General features: G+C 40.2%; 1 protein-coding gene and 1 pseudogene across 1 annotated transcript in view; both read right to left on the reverse strand.

Moving 5' to 3' along the window:
* The window catches only part of Spon1 (spondin 1), a 264,182-nt gene that overhangs the window by 117,664 nt on the left and 124,959 nt on the right, over positions 1 to 21,559 (reverse strand). The window lies entirely within an intron of this gene.
* LOC139706925 (small ribosomal subunit protein uS5 pseudogene) lies at positions 10,731 to 13,521 on the reverse strand (annotated as a pseudogene).

Genomic DNA, 21,559 nt, shown 5'->3' on the forward strand with positions numbered 1-21,559 from the left:
CCCAAAGGCAGGGGCTACCTAGTGAAGAAGCTTCAGAAATATGCATAGCCATTCCCTTAAAATTTTGACCAAACACTAAGCTGCCCAGGGCAGGGTGAGACTCCACAAGGGCTGACACAGAGAATAGCTACTGGGGAGCTAAGAGTTGAGTTGAGATCACAGAGGTGACACAATGCTAGAGATATACGACTTCTAACTATCTGCACTAGAGAAGCTTTGTTGACCACTTGGACATTCAATTGAGAGCCTAGAAAACCCACAACCTAGCAATCAACTTACTAGAGTAAAGGCTACTCTAGACTTAGCCTAACAAAATTTAGAAACACACGGCTTGAAAGGGAATCAAGCAGATCCACCAGTAAATTAACCATCTGCCAGATCAGAACTCCATATTCTTTAAAGGAAAAAAAAAAAAGCCCAGATACTCAACAATGTAGCCTTAACAATGTCCATCATGCAATGAAAAAAATATAAATATGTATAGAAGAAAATGTGACCCAAAACAAGAGAAAAAACAGCTAACAGTTGCTGAGATGACTGTTATTTGGGTATAACATATCAGGGCTGTAAAACAGGTATTATCAGTATGTTCAAAAATTTAAAGAAAAGATGGACATGATGAATGAACAGATGGGGAATTCTGGCAGAGAAATAGAAACTTTTTTAAAAGCCCAAATGGAAATTCTAGAACTGAAAAATATAATATCTGTATTTGGACACAGCAAAGGAAAACATCAGTAAGCTGAAAGATTGGGTGATATAAACAATTCAAAATGAAGTACAGAGAAAAAAAAAAAGCGTAAAAAAAATTGAACTGTATTACTAGTGACCTGTGCAATAAAAGTAAGTAGTTTGAATGGAGTCCTTGTAGGCGAGAACAGAGAGATTGGGTTGGAGAAATATGAATAAGCAATGCTTGAAATTTCCCCAAATTTGATGAAAAAATATCAACCTATGGATCCAAACTGGTTAAAAGTAAAAAAAAAATTACACTTAAAAGAACCCAACAAAATAAAAAAGACATTTAAGCATATCATAAACTGATAAAGACAAAAATCCTAACAGCAACCAGCAGCAATAAAAGACACATGAAAATGAGAACAAAGATGAGACTGCTCACTCCAAAAACAAGGCAAACCAGAAGACGAGGAAGTGACACCTCTATTTGAAAGAAATAAACCCATCACCCTAGAATTCTGTTACCTTGCAAAAATATTCTTCAACTATGAGGGCAAAATAAAACATTTTTTGATAAGTGAAAGCTAAGTGAATTTATTACTAGCACATCTGCTGTCTATGAAATATTAAAGGAAGTTCTTTAGGCCAAAGGGAAATGGAAACAGAGGCAACTCATGTCTACCTGAAGACACAAGGAGTGCCAGAAACGGTAAATATGAGGGTAAGGTGGCCCTCCAATTTCTTTTCCACTGAAGAGTTCCTCTTTTAAGTAAAGAGGCTCCAGCTTTCTCATTTGGGATGAACACGACTTCATCAATGCTCTCTTCCCACAGAAGCAGATCTTCCCTGCTCCCCCAGGCATTTCAGGAAAGCAACCTGCACTCACCGTTTGCCTAACTCCCTCTGAACTCTTCTCCTTGCAATCTAACCCGAGCCCCCACCTGAGCTCATCTCCGCTAACAAGTCTTTACAACTTTGCCTTTTGCTCCCCTTCATTCCCACAGTTGAACAGTGGCTGGGGTCAATCAGGGGAAAATTACATTCTGTCTTTATTTCCCATTTTAAAATAAAAGTATACTTTATTTTTTTTAATTTAATTTAATTTTTTTTATTGGTTGTTCAAAACATTATAAAGCTCTTGACATATCATATTTCATACATTAGATTCAAGTTGGTTATGAACTCCCAATTTTACCCCAAATACAGATTGCAGAATCACATCAGTTACACATCCACATTTTTACATAATGCCCTATTAGTAACTGTTGTATTCTGCTACCTTTCCTATCCTCTACCATCCCCCCTCCCTCCCCTCCCATCTTCTCTCTCTACCCCATCCACTGTAATTCATTTCTCTCCTTGTTTATTTTCCCATTCCCCTCACAACCTCTTATATGTAATTTTGTATAACAATGAGGGTCTCCCTCCATTACCATGCAATTTCCCTTTTTTCTCCCTTTCCATCCCACCTCATGTATCTGTTTAATGTTAATCTTTTCTTCCTGCTCTTCCTCCCTGCTCTGTTCTTAGTTGCTCTCATTATATCAAAGAAGACATTTGGTATTTGTTTTTTAGGGATTGGCTAGCTTCACTAAGCATAATCTGCTCTAGTGCCATCCATTTCCCTGCAAATTCTATGATTTTGTCATTTTTTAGTGCTGCGTAATACTCCATGGTGTATAAATGCCACATTTTTTTTATCCATTCATCTATTGAAGGGCATCTGGGTTGGTTCCACAGTCTAGCAATTGTGAATTGTGCTGCTATGAACATCGATGTAGCAGTATCCCTGTAGTATGCTCTTTTAAGGTCTTCAGGGAATAGTCCAAGAAGGGCAATAGCTTTAAATTCTCTCTTTTTAATATACAGCCTGGCAAGTTTTCACAAATGCACACAATTGTGTAGCCACTGCCACAATTGAGGTACAGAATAGCTCTACGACTCCCCCAAATCTCCATGACTTTTTAAAAAATATTTTTTTTAGTTGTTGATAGACCTTTATTTTATATGTATATGCAGTGCTGAGAATCGAACCCACTGCCTCACACATGCCAGGCAAGTACTCTGCCACTGAGCCCCAGCCCCAGCCCTCCTCATGACTTTTGTAATCAGTCCCATCCCACCAACCCCAGCCCTTGGCAACCTCTGGTCTTATTCTTTGCCTCTGTAATTTTGCCTTTTCAGGAATATAACATAAAAGGACTCAAACAGTATTTAGCATTTAAAAGTCTGATTCCTTTAACTTGGTGTAATGAATTTGAGTTTCATCCATGTTGTTCTTGCATTAACTGGTCCTTTATTTTTTCCCCCAAATGTCTTGAAAGACAAAGGAGAACTCCTATGGTTTAAGGCCACCTTTGCATTCCTATTTCCATCATCTACTAACTGTGTAACCTTGAACAACCTGCTAAGTTCTCTAAGACTCAGTTTTCTTATCTGTGAAATAGGAATAATTATAGTCCCTAACTACTGAGGTGGTTATGGAGTTACAGAGGAAATCCATATAAAAACACTTGGCACAGTTCCTGGTACATAAAAGAATCAACAAATTATTGTTTTAATATTAATATTTCATTTATCCAGGAAAGGCAGGTGTTATGGCTTAGATATGAGGTGTCCCCCAAAAACTCATGTGTGAGATAATGCAAGAAAGTTTATATGTGAAATAACTGGGCTAAGAGAGTCTTAACCTAATCAGTGCATTAATTCCCTAATAGGGATTAACTAGCTGGGTAGTAACTGTAGGTAGGTATGGTGTGGCTAGAGGAAGTGGGTCATTAGGGGTATGGCTTTGGGGTTTATAGCTGCAGTCCTTGCCTCAGATTCTGTTTTCGGGGGGACCCAAATTGAGACATGGCTCATCCAACTAATTTCATGTGTGTGGGCCCAGGGATCCTTAAAATAACTGTGAGGATGGGACAAGAGCCAGCTGGGGCTGCCCCTTCTGTTTCTGTAAGTCGAATTCAGGTGATCCTTCATCACCCCTCCCTTCAAAGCTGAGGATGCTGTCATCGTCACCACTGCCATCATCACCACGTCATTGCTGTCATCATCATTCATCAGGATCACGGTCTTCACACATGCCACCATTTGTTGAGCCTGTTTCCTGCATCCTACACTTCATAGGTGTTAGCTGACGTCCCTCCTTCTCACAGTGGTCCTGCCAGGTGGGTCAGTTACCATAGCATGTGGTGGATGAAGGAACTGAATTGCAGGGCTGAGATTTCCCATAGATTTGATGAACTTAAGGCCATGCCCTTCATTTTCCACAAAGGATCCATAGTTTGAGTCAAGTCTATATTTAGTTAGGAGGTCATTCTGATGTCACCCATGGCTGTCACCATGGGGTGGGGAAAACAGGAGGTGTAGCAGGATGGTGCCTTCTAGCTCTTGATACTCATATATTTCAGAGTTTTTGGACTTGGCCCTGTAAGCCGAATTTTTTCTGAACTTCTTACTCTTGATTTATTGGAATGTCTCTAAAGTCTAGGCATTTACTTGATTCCCATCTCTGAGACGAAGAGCATAATTTCAGGGCACTCCCAAACTCATATCCCCATCGCTCCTGTATAGCCTGGTTGAAGGGTTATTATGAATTAACAGGTAACACTGGGATTGTGTTTCTAGAAAGGGGAACTTTATTTAAAAGTGTTCTTCGAAGCTGACTTTTCCACATAAACATTGTTATATATGGGAAAGAGGCTATATTCCTGGATAGCTTCCAAATGTTTAATATATCATTAGCACCTGAGTTTAAAGCCCCAGGGAAAGAACTGAAGCATTTTGGATGATAGATTCTAGCAATGTTTATCTAATTTTAAAACTCTAGGAGCTTGTATTTAAAAGCTTAGCAGGAGCAGTAAATAACTTTGCTTTTTTTGTTGTTGTTGTTTGAGTGTAACAACAACAAAAAAGACTTCTCCCACTCTGCCAGTACATATTTCATGTTTGAATCTGAACTCTATCAGCTGTGTCTGCAAATAAGAAAGCTGATGTTCTATTTTCAAAAGATTTTAAGCAATAGAAAGAAGAGAAATAGGAATTACTGAGCACCTACTTGTACGAGGTGCTTTTTTGTGCACTGGTGAATTTGCTTCTCTGTCTCATTTCATTGAAGAAGATGTAGGTTCAGAGAGGTCTGTAATTTGCCAGAGGACCACACTGCCAGTAGAGGGGTAAACCAGGATTTGACTCATGATTGGTTGAAGCCAGAGGGTTTGTGCAAAGTTTCCTAAGCTAATAATAGAAGCAAAGTCTGTTTAACCAAGTCCATATATGTATAGGATAAAAAAGGGGTCAGGTTGGGGCTAAAAAAAAATCCATCTCAAAATTGAAGGTGGAAATAAAGGTAGAAGCCCAATGTCTTTCATTACCATATATATAGAAATCCCAAATAAAATAGTACCTTATTGGGTTTGTTCCAGGAATAAAAGGGTGATTTAACATTAAAAATGTAATCAATATGATTCATCACATAACCAGAAAAATTTATATAAATATCTTCATAGATATAGAAGAAGTGTTTGATTACATTCAATATCCATTCATGATTAAAAAACTCAGCAACCTAGTAGCCTCAGAAACTTACTGAGGCCCTAAACAACTTAGTAAGACCATGTCTCAAAATAAAAAATAAAAAGGCTGGGGATGTGGCTCAGTGTTTAAATGCCCCTGGGTTCAATCCCTGGTACCAAAACACACAAAAGCAACTCATCAAACTAAGAACAGAAGGGGATTTTCTTTATTTGGTTCAAAAATATCCACAAAAAAAAGCCATAGCAAAAAGTTATGCTTAGGGATGAATATTAAAAGTTTTCCCCATAAGATTGGGAAGAGGCTAGAATGCCCACTATCACCACTTCTATTCAACATGGTACTGGAAGGTCTACCCAGTACAATAAGGCAAAAGAGGGAAAGAGAAGGCATAAGGAGTAGATGGAAATTATTGGTGTACAAAACTGTTTATGTTAAAATTCCACAATAATCTATGTGACTCAATAATGTAAAGTTTTTAAGTCACCCCAAATTTGTTCCTAAGTTCAACACAATCTCAATCTAAATAACAGCAGGTATTTTAAAATGTGAAAATTAAGATCATGATTTTAAAATTGATGCAGAAATGCAAAGGATCAATAATAGCCAAAATAATCTTAAAGATTATTTAAGATTTGTTCTTAAAGATGAGCAAAGTTGGATAACACTTTCAGATATCAAGGCCTTCTATAAAGGGGTCATCATTCAGGCAGTGTGTGTTCATGGAAGAAGATAGGTAAACTAATGGAACAGAATAACAGAGTCCATAAATAGATCCACAGGTGTACAGTAGCTTGCTATGTAACAAAGGTGACAGGGTAATGAAGTGGGAAAAAAGAAAGATATTCCAATAAATGGCTCTGCATTAAAAAACAAAAACAATCGAGCCCTACCTCACACCATACATAAATTCAATTATGTATCAATACAACATCTCAGTGCCAAAGGCAAAAACTATACGACTTCAAGAAGAAAATATAGAATATCTTCATGATTTTGAAGTAGACAAAGATTTCCTATAAGAGATACAAAAAGTATTAATCATGAAAGAAAAAAAAAAAAAAAACCCAACATGGACTACATTAGAATTAAAACCTCTGTTCATCAAACAATTACAAAAGCCAAAAGGCAAGCCACACTCAGACCGCACCCCTAGCGCAGCTGCAGGGAGAACCACTCCAGTGAAGGGACCAAGGAATCCGGCAGCAACTCCCTTAGCAACAGCAGACACGAAGCTGAAGAGCGGGGCCATCACCACCACCACCATGAAGCCCCAGACTCTTCTCATGGGAAGAAGACAAGAGAGAGCGACCGCAATCATTGGGCCACTGAGGCCGAGACCAAGCCTCTTGAAGAGCCAAAACATGAGACCAAAAAACTAAAGACTCTTTCAGAGTATGCTCAGACGCTGCAGCTAGGTTGGAATGGGCTTCTAGTGTTGAAAAACAGCTGCTTTCCAACATCTATGCATATCCTGGAGGGGGACCAGGGAGTTATCAGTGGTCTCCTCAAAGACCACTCTTCCGGGAGCAAGCTGACTCAACTGAAGATTGCCCAGCGCCTTCGACCGGACCAGCCTAAGTTGGACGAGGTCACGCGTCGCATCAAACAGGGGAGCCCCAATGGCTATGCAGTGCTCCTAGCCACCCAGGCAACCCTTACTGGGCCTGGCACTGAGGGGATGCCCACGGTGGAGCCAGGCCTACAGAGGCGGCTTCTCTGGAACCTGGTCTCCTACTTGAAACAGAAGCAGGCTGCAGGGGTGATCAGCCTGCTGCCAGTGGGTGGATCCAAGGGCAGAGACAGCACAGGCATGCTCTATGCCTTCCCTCCCTGCGACTTTTCACAGCAGTACCTCCAGTCAGCACTGAGGACATTGGGCAAGCTAGAAGAAGAGCACATGGTGATAGTTACAGTGACAGACTCTGCCTAGCCCAAAACCGTCTTTTCCAGCTCCATGTTTGTGTCACAAAAGCAGTTATTTTAAAATCTGATCCCTTCTCAACCCTACTCCCTTGGTTTGAATTCTCTGCTGGGTTATTTTGGTTTATTTGAAGGGGAACAAAGTTCTGTCCACCACTAAAACTAAGTTCTTAGATTTGGGGGGGGGGGATTTTTTTTTAAACAACTATGAGAAGGGACTCTGTTACATTGACTTCTAGTATACAAGATACTGTCTGCTGTATTCTGTATTTTTTTTTAATTTTTTGACGAACTGTATGGAAAGTTGTCAGTAAAGCCTTTGTCAGAGGATGGATTTCTAAAACAAACAAACAAAAAAAAAAAAAAAAAAAACAAAAACAAAAGGCAAGCCACAGATTGGAAGATATTTGGAATACACATAATTGACAAAGGACTGTACAAAGAACCATATAAAGAACTCATACGACTCATACAGTCATAAAGACGATATAAAGAACTATATAAGGAACTCATACAACTCAGTAAGAAAAAGGCAGACAACAAAATAGGAAAAAACTGATCTGGAGACCTGGATAAACACATTGTCTAAGTAGCTAATGACAGTCCACTAAGCAAAAATCAAAAAAGTTAAAATTAAAATCACAATGTACTATTTCTACACATGTACCAGGTAGTTAAAAAAATAAACCCAACAATATCAAGTATTGGCAATTACCTAGAATAAGCTCTGTGAAAAATTGTTTAGCAATATCTACTAAAGCTGGGACACTTATGACCCAGAAATTGCCCATCCAGTAAACAACTAACAGAAATGCACACATAATTCACCAAAAGACATATACATGAATGCATATAGCAACACTGTTCATAATAAAACTAAAATTGGAAAACTACTTAAATGTGCATCTAATGGACCCATAGCTATCATGGATTTATTCATAGAATGAATAAATAAGATGTTGTATTCATGCAGTGGCATATTAGACAGCTATGAGAAGGAACAAACCAAAATCACATGCAACCATGCAACATGCAGTTATAAAGTTAAATGAAAGAAGCCAGACACAAATGGGTACACACTATAAAATTCCATTTGTTATGAAAAAATTAATCTATACTAGAAATCAAGATGGTTTGGTTATCTTTTGGGAGAAGTTGGACTAGAACGAGATACAAAGGAAGCTTTTGGGGGTCCTAGTCATTTTCTGATTTTTGTCCTGGTAACTTGAGTGTGTTCATGTGAATGTTTGAACTGTGTGCTAGTGATTTCCTCACTTCTCTGTATGTTTGTTATATTTCTATAAGATGATCTCTTTTAAAAAAGAGAAAGTGAAGGTAGAGGCTGAGTTGCTTTTCTTTCCTGGTCTCTCAAGCCTTGCTCCTGGCCACCCTATGCTTGAGCTGTACTGGATGGAAACCAGGAACTTGATGCTCATGTAATGGGGATGGGGAACGACAGCGATGAGCTGTAAACTTGAAGAGGTACAAGTGGGAGGTCAGAGGTTAAAGATCAGAAGTCAGGTATGCTGGGCCAGGAGTACCTGCCTGGAGCCATTAGCCTAGAATTGCTAGTATTTTGTCCTCCTATCAGAGAGGCCCTATGGTAGCGGGAGAAAGTTTGGTTCATCTTAATTCCACACTCACTCACCAGTCACGGGTCATGCTCTAAGTGCTGTAAAAACATGGCTGTGGGGATTCAGAGACAAAGCAGACAAGGGCCCTCCCTGTGAGGATCTCTCAGCACATTAAGGAAATTAAACTTGAGAATGGGTGTTCACAATGCAGCCTGAAAAGTTTCATGATGGAATAGCCATGGAACGGAAAAGAGGAAGATCGCTAATGCGGATGAGGGAGGGAAGAGGCTTCTCAAGGCATTTGGGATTATGCTGGGGACCAAAGGCTGGCCAGCAATCAGCCTGGGCAAGGGAGTTCGGCAAACACGAGAAACAGCCTGTGTTCAGGCCTGGGGAGCAGAAAGACCAGGGGATGTCTGGAAACCTAAGGGGGGCTGGAGCAGAGTTGTGCAGGGAGAGAGATTAGGCTGGAGTAGGCTAAGTACCAGTGAACCCAGAGGAACTTGTCAGAGAATTTCTGTTTTAACCCAGGGTGATGTAACTCAATCCTGAATCTGCCCCTTCTGAGCTCTGTGTCCTTCTGCTTGAGAACCTCAGAACTTTATCACCTTTGCCTTGAATTTTAGCTTCCCTCCAAGACTTTTAAAAGTACATAGGGATATAACTTGTCTTCTAAAGGCCTATCCACAGCAGGTGCTCCCAGGAAAGTTGGCTAATTGTCTAGGGCTCTGTAGCTAAGGAGGACAGAACCCTAGCATTATTATTTAAGAACACAAAAGTTGGCTCAGACCTACACCCACCACTCTGAGCTGGCAGCTGAGACTACTGTGAAGGCAACAATCAGGATGGAAAATTCCCTGTTCCAACTTCCTGAGACCTGCAGCTCAAGGTGGCAGCTGGTGGCCTACTGGTCCCTGGAGCCCTGGTGGAATAGAAGAGTAATGTTAATGTAATTCTAGGCAGGAGAGATCTGTTTTCTCTTGATGAAGAGGGATAGTTTATGATTATAAGAATATTTCCTTGGTGTTTTTTTGTTAAAGCATATTAGAGATTAAATTATTGCCATAAGGAGGCAGCAGGAATTCCTCTGACTTGATAAGGTTTGGCTTCCTAGTTCTCCCTTAGAGGGAAATAAAAGATTGAATAATTTAGTTATTGATGGAACAAATTTCAAGGGTGCTATATCAGAATCAAATCCAGACCAGGCGGCTGAACTTAAGGGCTAGATGGAAAGATGGGGGTGGGGATGGGGAGGCATGCCAAGGAGCCCTGGTGCTAGGAGAGACCAAGGAGTCGGAGCAGATGGCATCAGGAGACGCCAGCATCAGGCAGGTCTGGCAGCTCTAAGAGGCAAAATTCTAGGGTGAGGAAGGATTGGAAGAAGCAAGGAAGGGACCTCATTCTTTGATGGGCAAAGATGGGGCTCCCACATAAGTCCCTATGGAAAAAGGCAATACAGAGGACAAGGTCCCCTGGACAGTAGGCAGTCCCTAAATATCACAGAATCAAGGAATACATGAAGATTGAAACCCAATTAGGAGAACTGGAGTTCAAAGCAAGAAATAGGTCATAAAAGATGAGTTATAACTGTAGCTAACCATTCTAACCCTTAATGTATACAAGATACCCTTCTGAGCTCTGTGCATAGATGAATTAATTTTATCCTCACATTGGTCCTATGAAGCCAGTGTTGTTATTATCCCTGTTTATACCTGAGAAACCCGAGGCACAGAGAGGCTAACCCTCTGGCCTAACGTTTCACGAGCAGCAAACAGTAGAAGCAGGATTCAGTCTGTCTGCTGAGTTCTGCTTAATTAACCTTTGGATGTGGTGGCTGTGTCAGAATTGGGATGGTACTGAGTTGCTAACCTTTTGTGAAATTCTTCCAAACAAGGAAAATTGCTGCTTCTGGAACCCGGGGGCTGGACTGAGTCTGAAGTGTCTTCAGCTGACTCACATTTTAATTTTTTTTTTTAAACACAGGCTTAATTAATTCACATTAATTTTCCTTGTAGAAAAACTCTACCTCATAGCCACAATTGGAGATGGGGTCCTTCCCATGGAGGCTCTAATGTGAGCTTTTATTAGATGGTCGGTGAATTCCTGACAGGGAGAGCTGGTGAACATGATCTCTTTCCAGAGATGGGGGTCTGGAGGTCTTGGAGATGGCATGAAAGCCGGCCTTGGTGAAGTTGCTCAGGGTGGAGTGCAGCCCCTGGTTGAGGTGTGGCACTGGTCAGCACCAACCATCAGCAGTGCTTCTTGGGCACAGGGCAGAGAAGACGCCAGCACCTCTGGGGTGAAATGAGGCATGCCGGCACAGAGCCATAGCAACCTGTCACCTTGTAGGGGATGCTGTGCAGCTTGCCTATCTTGTTCCCCCAATAGCCTCTCTGCACAGGGACAATGGAACACTTGGCCAGGATGATGGTCCTTGGATGGTGGTGGCTTGGAACACTTAAAACCCAGGCCAATATGGCCACTGTTGTCCCTGATGGCAACAGATGCCTTCAACCTGGTTTGTTGGCCAGAGCAGATCTGCTTTTGCACTGCTGCAATCTTTAAAACCCCATCCTTGAGGGCTGCCCCTGGGGAAAAGTCAATGTTCTCGGACTCCTTGATGGGCAGGGAGAAGAGACAGATCTCTTCCAAGTACTTGATTTTCATGTCCTTGAGCAAGTGGCCCACTTGGTGACAGGGATCCACTCTTTGTCCTGGGCCTTGGCCCTAGGCTCTGTGAGCTCTGTGATCCTGGCTCCAGATGCTGCTGCGGAAGTCTTCACAGAGTTCTCTCACTCAAGGGTCCCTACGGCCTTCAGGGGTCTGGAGCCTTGGGGCCCTCCTGCTGGAAGAGTGTCATGGGACATTTGGTGTTTTCTTAGAAAAGAAGCAAGCTCACTTTTACCTGCTTCTAGCACTATTTTTGTGAGTTATTTTCCAAGCACCTAATTTCTAGTAGCTGTGATTAAGACCTTGATCAATCTAACACCTTGGTTGCCAGCTTTTTGATTTTTTCTTTTTACTCTGCAAGTTTTGGCCCAGCCGCCACCAGGATGGGAAACTGTTTTCTTGTTTTGGCTGATGAAAATATCTGAGTGACATTCTCTGTGGGCTCTCGGTGCCTCTGGCACAAAAGATAGTGGGAGCCACGTGTATTTAGAATCCAAACTGACCTTGCAACTCCATTAACTTGTTTCCATGCTTGTTGGTTGAAAACTCACGTCACTTTGTCAACCCAAATAAACATTTCAAAAAAGAGTTAAAAGATGTTGCTCTAATCAGTATCGCCTAAGTACTAATGAAGAATAAGACCCACATAAGTAGGGTCAAAGGAGTCTTTCATTACTTTATTTCCAAGCCAAAACCCAAGGATCCTTGCAAATTGGGAGAATGTTTGGCAGGAATTAAGTGGCTGGCACAAAACATGCAGCAATTCCAGTCATGATCGTGAATAGTCAGACTTATTTGGCATAAACAATTCTTCAGGGTATATTTTCAACTCATTGTTTGGAAAACTTAAGCACATAAATGTTGTTAGCTTCAGCAGAGTTTTGTGTATATGATTCGAGTAACCTTATTAAGATTTTTTAGAAAATACACATTCCCTCTTTTTACAATTGTTTTAAGTACTTAGAATGTTTTCTTAAAAATAAAGACTTTTTGCAGTAACACATATTCAGCATCAATTCTGCATTAGGTCTGGTGCTAGGGCTAGTGGTATATGGATGGTCCACACTGACTCTCGTGCTATTCTCTGGAGTCAGCCCTAAAACCATTATAGAAGACAGGAAAAAGAGCAAAGTGGACACGGGAAATGGAGAGTAAGGAAAATGATGTGTGCATTATATAAGGAGTTTGTTCAATGCTATTTCTACGTATTATCTTGAAGATGCTAATTACAATTGCAGGATCCAGGATTGAGAATAATATGAGAGAGATTTCCACACTTTATAAATGAAAGGAAGCATTTTTAAAGAGGGTTTAGATCCTGTCCTTTGTAACATTTCCTCAATATTATTATAAGAGATGGAGTGGGCCCCAGAAACCCAGCTCATCCTTCCATCCTTTCATCTCTCATCTATCTGTTTGTCACAGGTATCTATTCTGTTTTATATAGGCTGGGATTCTAGTAATGAGCCAGACATGGCCGCTGTCTTTAGGGAAATAATAGTCTACTGCAGGAAACATGATAAATAACTGCCAATTAGGATCTCTGCTGTGATGTAGGAGTGGATAGGCTGCTAATTATATTAGTTAGGATTCTGCCACTATGATCACAATCTTGATCAGAACAACATAGAGGAGGGAAAGTATATTTTCGTGCATGGGTTTTATAAGTTCCATACAAGTTGGCCAACTCCATTGATCTGGACCTGAAGTGGTTGCAGGGCATTGACAGAGGGGCTCAGCTTGTGGCAGCCAGGAAGCAGAGAGAGAGAGAGAGAGCATGTGAAGAGCCAGAGACAAAATATGCAATACCCAAGGGTATGCCCCCCAGTGACCTACTTCCTCCAGTCATGCCCCATCTGTCTACAGTTACCTCCCAGAAATCCATTTGAATTATTAATCCATCAAATGGATTAATCCACTGAATAGTGTATAGCTCTCATAATCTGATTATTTCACCCTCTGCATTAGCACAGGGGCTTTTGGGCCACAACTCGTATCTAAACCATAACACTAATAGTACCCAGAGGAAGAGGTAACTCTCTTTTCGATCTTTGAGATGGAAAGTTTGCCTGTTCTTCCTACTCATGGAGAAAAGACTGCTGCTCCTCTTTTCAGATTCTTTGAAGGTATCAATTTCTATCATCTTCACCCCCTCCCAGGTTTCTTGAGTGTCTACCATGTACCAGACATTTCTCTAGGTACTGGATGTATTGCCATGAACAAAGAGTAGTGATAATTCCTGGAAATTATCCTTTAGTGGAGAAGCTGGTTAATTTAATTAAGAAAGTAATAACAGAGCAGCTTCATTTTATATAGCTGTGAAACATAGGACATAGAAATATATAAAAATATTAATAAAGACATATAAAGAGAAAATGAAATATATTAATAAAGCCCCTCCCTGTCCAAAATGTAAAACAATGCAAATTTTCTTCCTCCAAAGAATCATTCCCTTTAAAACTGGTGAGGGAGTATGTTTTAAACTGTGCTTATGGTTTGGGGGCACAGCTGTACCATTTCATAATTGGCACTAAAGAGCAGTCTTAATCCTTTTTCAGGATTAATCTTGAATTTCGTAAGCTTTCAATTTTATGGATATCCTCAGGAACATAACCCTCGGGAAACCTGCAGCAGCTGTACTTAACAATAAATAGTTAGAAGTGCACAAAAGCCTGGACCCAGCCCAGTGTGGAATACCAGTGAGGGCCCCCTTGAAAAAGCAATGTCTCACAGGGTGAAATAAGGCCAAGTGAGCTGGGCACCATGGTACACGCCTATAATTCCAGCAGCTCGGGAGGCTGAGGCAGGAGGATTGTGATTTCAAAGCCAGCCTCAGCAACTTTGCAAGGCTGTAAGCAACTTAGTGAGACCCTGACTCTAAATAAAATATAAAAAAGTTCTGGGGATGTGGCTCAGTTGTAAAGTGTGTCACTGGGTTCAATCCAGTACCCCCCCACCAAAAAAAAAAAAAAAGAAAAGAAAGAAAAACAAGAAGACGACCCAATAAGACCTGGCCATCCAGAGAGTAGTAGCTGCTTGACTCCACTCCACAGGTCAGTTTCCCTAACCTCACCCCAGCTTTGCCTTTTCTCTAATTGGTTGTCTCTCAGCTCTTAGCACACTTAGACATAGGTCCCACCCAAGAATGGCTCACATGTTCCTAGGGGTTGAGGGAAGAAAGGGAGAGAAACCAAGTAAAACTGACCTCGGCCAACAGAAATCAGAGAACACATGGATTCCAAACTCCATTTACTTCCCTTATTTATAAACAGACAAGTCAGTAACTACTTTCTTGTAATTGAGTTAGATGACTAGTTCTATGTGTTTTCCCAGGTGGTTGTGCAATGTATACTATATTTGCTATTAAATTCCTTTCTGATGAGCAATAAGTCACAAATACAAACTGTCTTTCCTCATTACTGGCTAGGTCTTCTATGACAAGATCTTTTATAGAATGTCTTTCAATTTAAATTTATAAAGTTAAGGATGATAAACTGTATCTGGAACTCAGCCCTCTCTCCATTTGGGTTGTGGAGGAAATCCAGAAGCTAGATTGGAACTTGAGCAAGTCCTCACCTGATAACACAGGAGGAGATTTTGTCCAAGATATCAACATGAGACCAGAGCTAAATCCTTATTTAAAGGTTGAGAATTAGTGACAAGGTTAGAAATAAGCACATTATATCCATAGCGGACACATCACTTGCTGTGTGTCTGGTATTGAGCTAAAAACCATGTATGCATTATCTCATTTTAAAATAGTAATGACTAACACTGTGTGAGCTCACAGTATATGCCAAGCTTGTTCTAAGGGCTGAGAATATTAACTTACATAACCCTGTAATAACACAATGATGCACGTTTGGCTTTGCTGACAGGAACCTGGAGCTCAGAGAGTTCAGTCAGTGCTACATCTGGAAAAACGGTAGTTAGCTTTGAACCTGGCTTGTCCTTAACACAGCTTCATGGGGTAAGTGTTTTACATATCGCTGCTTTGTGATGAGGAAATGACTTACACAGAGGCAAAGTAATTTTCACAAGGCCCTCTAATAAGTCTCAGACTCAAGACTTCAAGATAGACCTGACTCCCACATTAGTCCATGATCATCTCCGATTATATGTGGCCCATCTTGTCTCTCCGGACAGCACTGACCACTACCACTCATTGTTGTTGTTGAGACGAGAGAACCCTAGATTCCAGCCCCTCCCTTCAGTGATACCCCCTTTCAGCTGTCCCGGTGCCCTGACATTTAGTGTTGAAATTCAGCATTCCAGCAAGATCCTGCTCTCCGCCACCTCCCTGCCTCAGCTTACTTTTCCTGGCTTCTAGCCTCCACATTAAAAGCTTGTCCTCTTTCATTTTTACTGATGAGTTTGCTTTTGGTATACAGATCAAAGTTTAAAAGGGAGACAGAATTAGCCCAGGAGCTGGGTAGCCACTCAGGTCGGAATGCAAGAAGTGTTCACCAGAAAAAAATTCAATGGGCAAAAGATGGAACCAAAAACTTGAAAAGCAAAGCCAAAGGCATCCATGAACCTTGAAGAAGGGACAGTCAGACAGAAGTACAGCTTTCTTCAAAGGTTGCTTAGGGACCCAAAAAACCTGAAAAGACTGTGTCCTAAATCTCAATGTGGGTGGGCGGATAAAGCACCATTATTCCTTCCTTTTGGTTTTCCCAGAGCGTGTGCAACAAAGCAAATTCAATTTGCATTCAATGACTGAAAGCCACTCACATCTGTAAACACTAACTGACCCCCGCCAGCAAAGCCCTCCAGAAAACCTCTTAGCCCCATTTCAAGGAGCCAGATGTGAAGAGAAAGCCTTCTGCTTTCCATTGTTCTTTCTACTTGAGCCACAAGACTCTGGGAAGCTCCATGTGCAGGGAAAACAAGGTACATTTTCCTCTTAAATTCAGGAAAGCTTGTAATGTTAGAGTTTAATTAAATTCTTGCTGGTGGTTGTGAAAAAGTTTCGCTTCCTCCCAAGCCTAGTTTCATGTGTTCCCTGCAGGTAGTATATACTTTTCCCTTCCATGGAAGGTCATTAGGACCACATGAATATGCACAGAGTTGGAAGGTTCCACAATGCTCTCAGGGCATTTGGCTCCTAACTTTCAATTTAATCAATCAACTCAGTGGTATGGTAAAGGGATTACAACTATCCCACTCCCTGATCACAGGCCATCAGCTTTTCTGCAGGGCTGCCCTGTATTAATCCTTTTCACTAAAAATAAGGCAGGGCTGCCGGTGCTGAGATTTCCTATGCCCTTTGTCCTCTTTTATGTTTGTTCTTGCACTCTGAATTTAACTGAGGCTAGGAAAAAAGTGGCAAGTATTTCTTTGGACTCATGCTTCACTTCCAACCCAAAACAGTAGAGTTCTTGCAAATTTGGAGGGATGTTTGCCAGGACCGTAGTGGCTGGCATAGACCTTTGCAGAAACTCTACTTGTGATTATAAATAGTTGGCTTTTCTTGGCATAAACAATTCTTGAGGGTGCATTTTTCAATTCGGTGTTTGGAAAACTTAAGTACATAAATGCTTTCCATTTTAACAGAGTTTTGGGTGCAAATTCCTGGGTAACCATATAGAATGTTGTTGTTCAGTGAACTTTGTATATTCCCCCTCCTGTGATTTTATAAGGCTTTTGGGTATTTTGAATACTTTTTATGTAAAGGGAAAGTTAAATCTTTCTTATTAAAGTCTGCATTTCTTGGAATCACAACATAGGTACTGGCAAACAGGTTTGAAGAAAATAGTAAATGAAAAATGTCTGGGTCGTTGTCAAAAGTAAATGTTAATCACATCCATTTTTTTCTAGGGAAACTGGTAGCATTAGAGCCTACATAATAACTGGTCCATGACTTGCCAATGAATCCAATCTTTCTTCCTCCTGAAATCAGTTCAAAACAGGTGACTATTTAAGCTGCAGAAATGAGATGCAGGAAGCATGAGCTTTTTAAACTGCCAGGCAGCAGGAGTAAATGGTGAGCAAGTTATCAATAAATTAACTTACCCCTCTCAGTTGTAATGGGGACTCTACCTTGATAGAAGAAAAGCAATACTTTACATAATTCTGAATGGTCAGTCCAATGTAGGTGCATCTCATTTAAGGAAGGAGAGGCTCAATAAATAGTTTTGGGACTTTCAGGAGAAAGGCAGAATGAGAGGCTCTGACCCTTCCAATTTCAAGGTCCATTAAAATGCCAATAAAATAGTCTGAAGCCAAGGTTTCAGAAGGAGCAGTCATAGCATCATGAAAAACTGAAGGCAGAATGAGTAAAGGGGAAAACATGATTTTGAACTATTAAAAATGTTGGGCAGAATGAGAGACGGAAATGCGTCGGGAGCCTGGGTGCAGGGTGGGATGCACACAGGAGTGTGGAATCAGTAAACCATGAAATGAAACAAAAATCAGAACAGGATTTACAATTGTGTAAGAAAGACATTACGCCTGTTTCAGAAGAGCTCCTTATGGGAGGAAGGGGCAGGAAAGAGTAATCAATGAATGTAGGTGAATTATGGTACTGGATGCCATCAGAAACTAAACAGAGGAAGAGAAAAGGCACAGGAAAAAACTGCAGAGTGTGGAAAGAAAGGAAGCAGACGATGGATACGAAGCAAGGAGCACTCTGGGAGAGATAAGAAAGAGTAAGGGTGGCCTGAGTATGGTTCAGGTCACAATAGAAGCTGTGAATGGATCTGTGGAATGAATGAGCAAACCACAAAGAACACACAGTGAAAAGGGGAGGAAAAGACCCACTGGGAGAGAAATGCCACTAAATAAAGTAGAGGTATAAATGGAGTTCTATTTAAGATCCATTTAAAATAACTGAGATCAATATACATCACCAAATATTTTAACTACAAAAGAAATAAAGCATTCTGCAAGGAGCTAGGCTGCAGATTTCAGGTGGCGAATAAGGTCACAAGGTAAAAAAAAAAAAAAGACCATTTTCTTTCATTGTAATGGAAAACCATGTCCAAATATTAGAGTAAAAAGCTATAGAACTTGGGTTTTAAATTCAGCTCAGTTATTACCCAAAAGCAAATACTTTCAAAAATTTTCAGTCATAAGAAATATAATTACCCACTAATGGATGAGAAGTGTCTCCCACAAAAAAAGTTCTGATCTTAAAAGACAAACCTGAGAAAAGATGATACTGTTAAAGACAGTAAGAAATCCTGAATTAGTGTCTTTGGAAGAAAGAAAGAAGAAGAATATCAGAGGGAAAAAATGTTTGAGAAAGGAGTTGGGGGTTAGGAGAATTGTAGAATTAAAACAAGTAAGCTGAGCAGCAAATTAACCCAGTGGACAGGCAGTTGGAAGAGTTGAGGAAAACCAAGAACAGGAAAGCTTTCCATAAAGTGAATCAGAGGTACTGTTCTAATAAGGCATGGGGGTATAGATATACTAGAAATAAAAATCTATGCTTAATTTATTTGTTTTCATTTATGTAATGCTGGGGCAAGCTCTTCACCACCAATTCAGACCCCCTACCCCCCAAGTCCCTGGTTATTTTAAGCTGACAGCTATTTGAATTAAAAAGACCAGTGCCCAAGGAAATTAAAAATAACCAAATAAAACCAAGGTATTGTTTCCATTATACCAAAGAAAATCTAGGACCAAAACAAATTAACTGTAACAATCGAGAAGTAAAAAGTAGAATGACCTAACCTGAAAGGGACCAGGATTACTCTGAGCATAAATTTAAACTATCTGGAAAGCCAAACCAAACCAAACACAAAAGCAGAAAGAATGCTTCCAAATGAATCAATGCAGTAATTTACTAGGAAATCTTTAAAAAGGTTTAGGGAGTCTAAATAAATAAGGATAATAACAGAGAAAAAAATGTTTGAGAAAGGAGTTAGGGGTTAGGAGAATTGTAGAATAAAAATAGATTAAAGCAAGATTAAATAGATCAAAAATAAATTGAAAAAACACTTAAAAGATATATTAAAGAAAAAAAATTGAGATTTCAGACGAGGTGAAATTTAAGGCACAAGTTATTAAAGCAAGCTTATTTGTTAACTACGTGATGATAAAAGCTGGAGTTAATGAGAACATGATGATATTTTGTCTTTCCGGCCTAAGTACAGCAACAAATAGAAAGCAATCACGGTTAAAAATCAAAGAGAAATTAATAAGTATACGCCTTTAGAACAGGGTATTAATACTCTATCATCAGGATGTGATAAACAGAGAGGAGAATGAAGCAATAGAATTAAAAACATAATTGAATATACTATAATACAGCAGAAAGTGCAGATATTGTCAAAATTAGGTAGATTATACAACAACAACAGAACCCTGACATTTTATTGCTGGTTCCTCATGAGATGGTGAATTAACATATGCTCCTCATGTTCTTAATTTAGCCTGGGAAATTTCAGAAATGGTAGGAAGCACAGATCCAAGCAACTAACAGAGATACTGAAATAAAGGTGAGGTCAGAAGCGATCCTGACCTGCCCCGTGGGGATGGAGTGGAGGTGGCCTGAGCCAGGAGGAGATGGATAGAGGAGTGGCGGGTCTCCTCTTTCCTCTGGTCCAGTGGTGGGAGGATGGGTTTGTGAGGATTGTTATAGTTCTTCTCTTTCTCTTCTCTGACATTGCCAAGGGAGGGTCAGTGCCGGTCCTACGACTCGGATATCTGCAGGACCTGGCCAGCTCTATTTTTATTCTACAGCCAAAGTAATATCAAGGCAGCCCAAATTCCTCCACAGAAGAGAAGGGGATGAAAGGTGCCCCTTTTTATTGGGTATACGCTTCTCCATCCCTTCCCCTCCAAAAATCCAGGGCTGGGGGTTAGAACCTAAGGAGATCTTGAAGATTCTTCTTCAGCCTGCTTTGCTCTGGGTATCGGAATGAATCCCTAACTGGAGAAGTCATGCGTAGGATAGAAGCATACAGAAATGTCGGTGACAGTGATGTGATGTCTCAGCCTCTCTTACATGGCCTTATCTCTTTCCCTTTCTTTGAAGACACCAGAAAAGATGCCACCCCAGATTTGCCCCTTCCCCACCATACACTACCAGGCATAGTTATGTCACCAGAGAAACATAAGACCACCTGCCACAGAAGTAGATCCCCAGGACTACAACTGAATGCCAAGCTGCTTACTGCAGCAGATGGACCAAAAATTTAACACAAGCACAATCTATATCCTCAAAGACAAGAAGATATTAGTAATCTGAAGGAAACACAAGAAGTAGAGAAAAAGAACCAAATGCAATTTAGAAAGAAGTTAAACGAACATTCCTAATAGCTATGAAATCCCTGCCAAAGATGCACAACCTGAATCTAATCATATGAAAACATCAGACAACCCCAAATTGAATAAAGGTCTGTAAAATAACTGTCTGGTACTTTTCAGAAATGTCAATAACATGAAAGTTAAGAAAGATTAAAGAACTGTTCCAGACTAAAGGAGGCTAAAGAGACATGACAAGAAAATGTAGGGTATGATACCAGATTGGTTCTTGGACCAGATCCAATCTTTTCTTTTTTCTTTGCTACAGTTGTGCTGTGTAATATGAGAGCCAATTGTTACGTGTGGCCACTGAGTGATTAAAATGTAGTGAGTCTGAACGGAGATGTCCTGAAAATGTAAACTATATACTGAGTCTTTACATTAAAAAAGAATGCAAATATCCAAATAATATATTTTCATGTTAATGTTGGAATGATACTATTTTGGATATATTGGATTAAATAAAATAGAACATTAAAATTTGCATATGTGTGTATGTATGATACTGTGGAATGGATCCAAGGGCCTCTTGTAGGCTAGAGAAGTACTTACCACTGAGTTATTTCTCCCAGCCCTTTTTAATTTTATTGAGACAGAGTCTCTCTAAGTTGCCCAGGCTGTCCTCAAACTAGCCATCCTCCTGCCTCAGTCTCTTGAATAGCTGGGATCACAGGCATGTGCCAAATTTGATTTGCTTCTTTTTACTTTTTAAATGTGGTTACTAGAACATTTAAAATTGCATATGTGGATTACATCAATTGATATTGTACAGAATTGTTGTAGAGAACATTATTATTAATATTAACATATTGTTGTAGAGAATACAATTTGTGTATTTTGAGAAAACATACATAGATTCTAGTATGTTATCATGTTACTTTTAAGCATAACATGATTTTATAAAAGAATGTCTTTCTTAGGAAATACAC

This window comes from Marmota flaviventris, chromosome 9 (genome assembly GCF_047511675.1).
Source record: "Marmota flaviventris isolate mMarFla1 chromosome 9, mMarFla1.hap1, whole genome shotgun sequence".
Classification (NCBI taxonomy): Eukaryota; Metazoa; Chordata; class Mammalia; order Rodentia; family Sciuridae; genus Marmota; species Marmota flaviventris.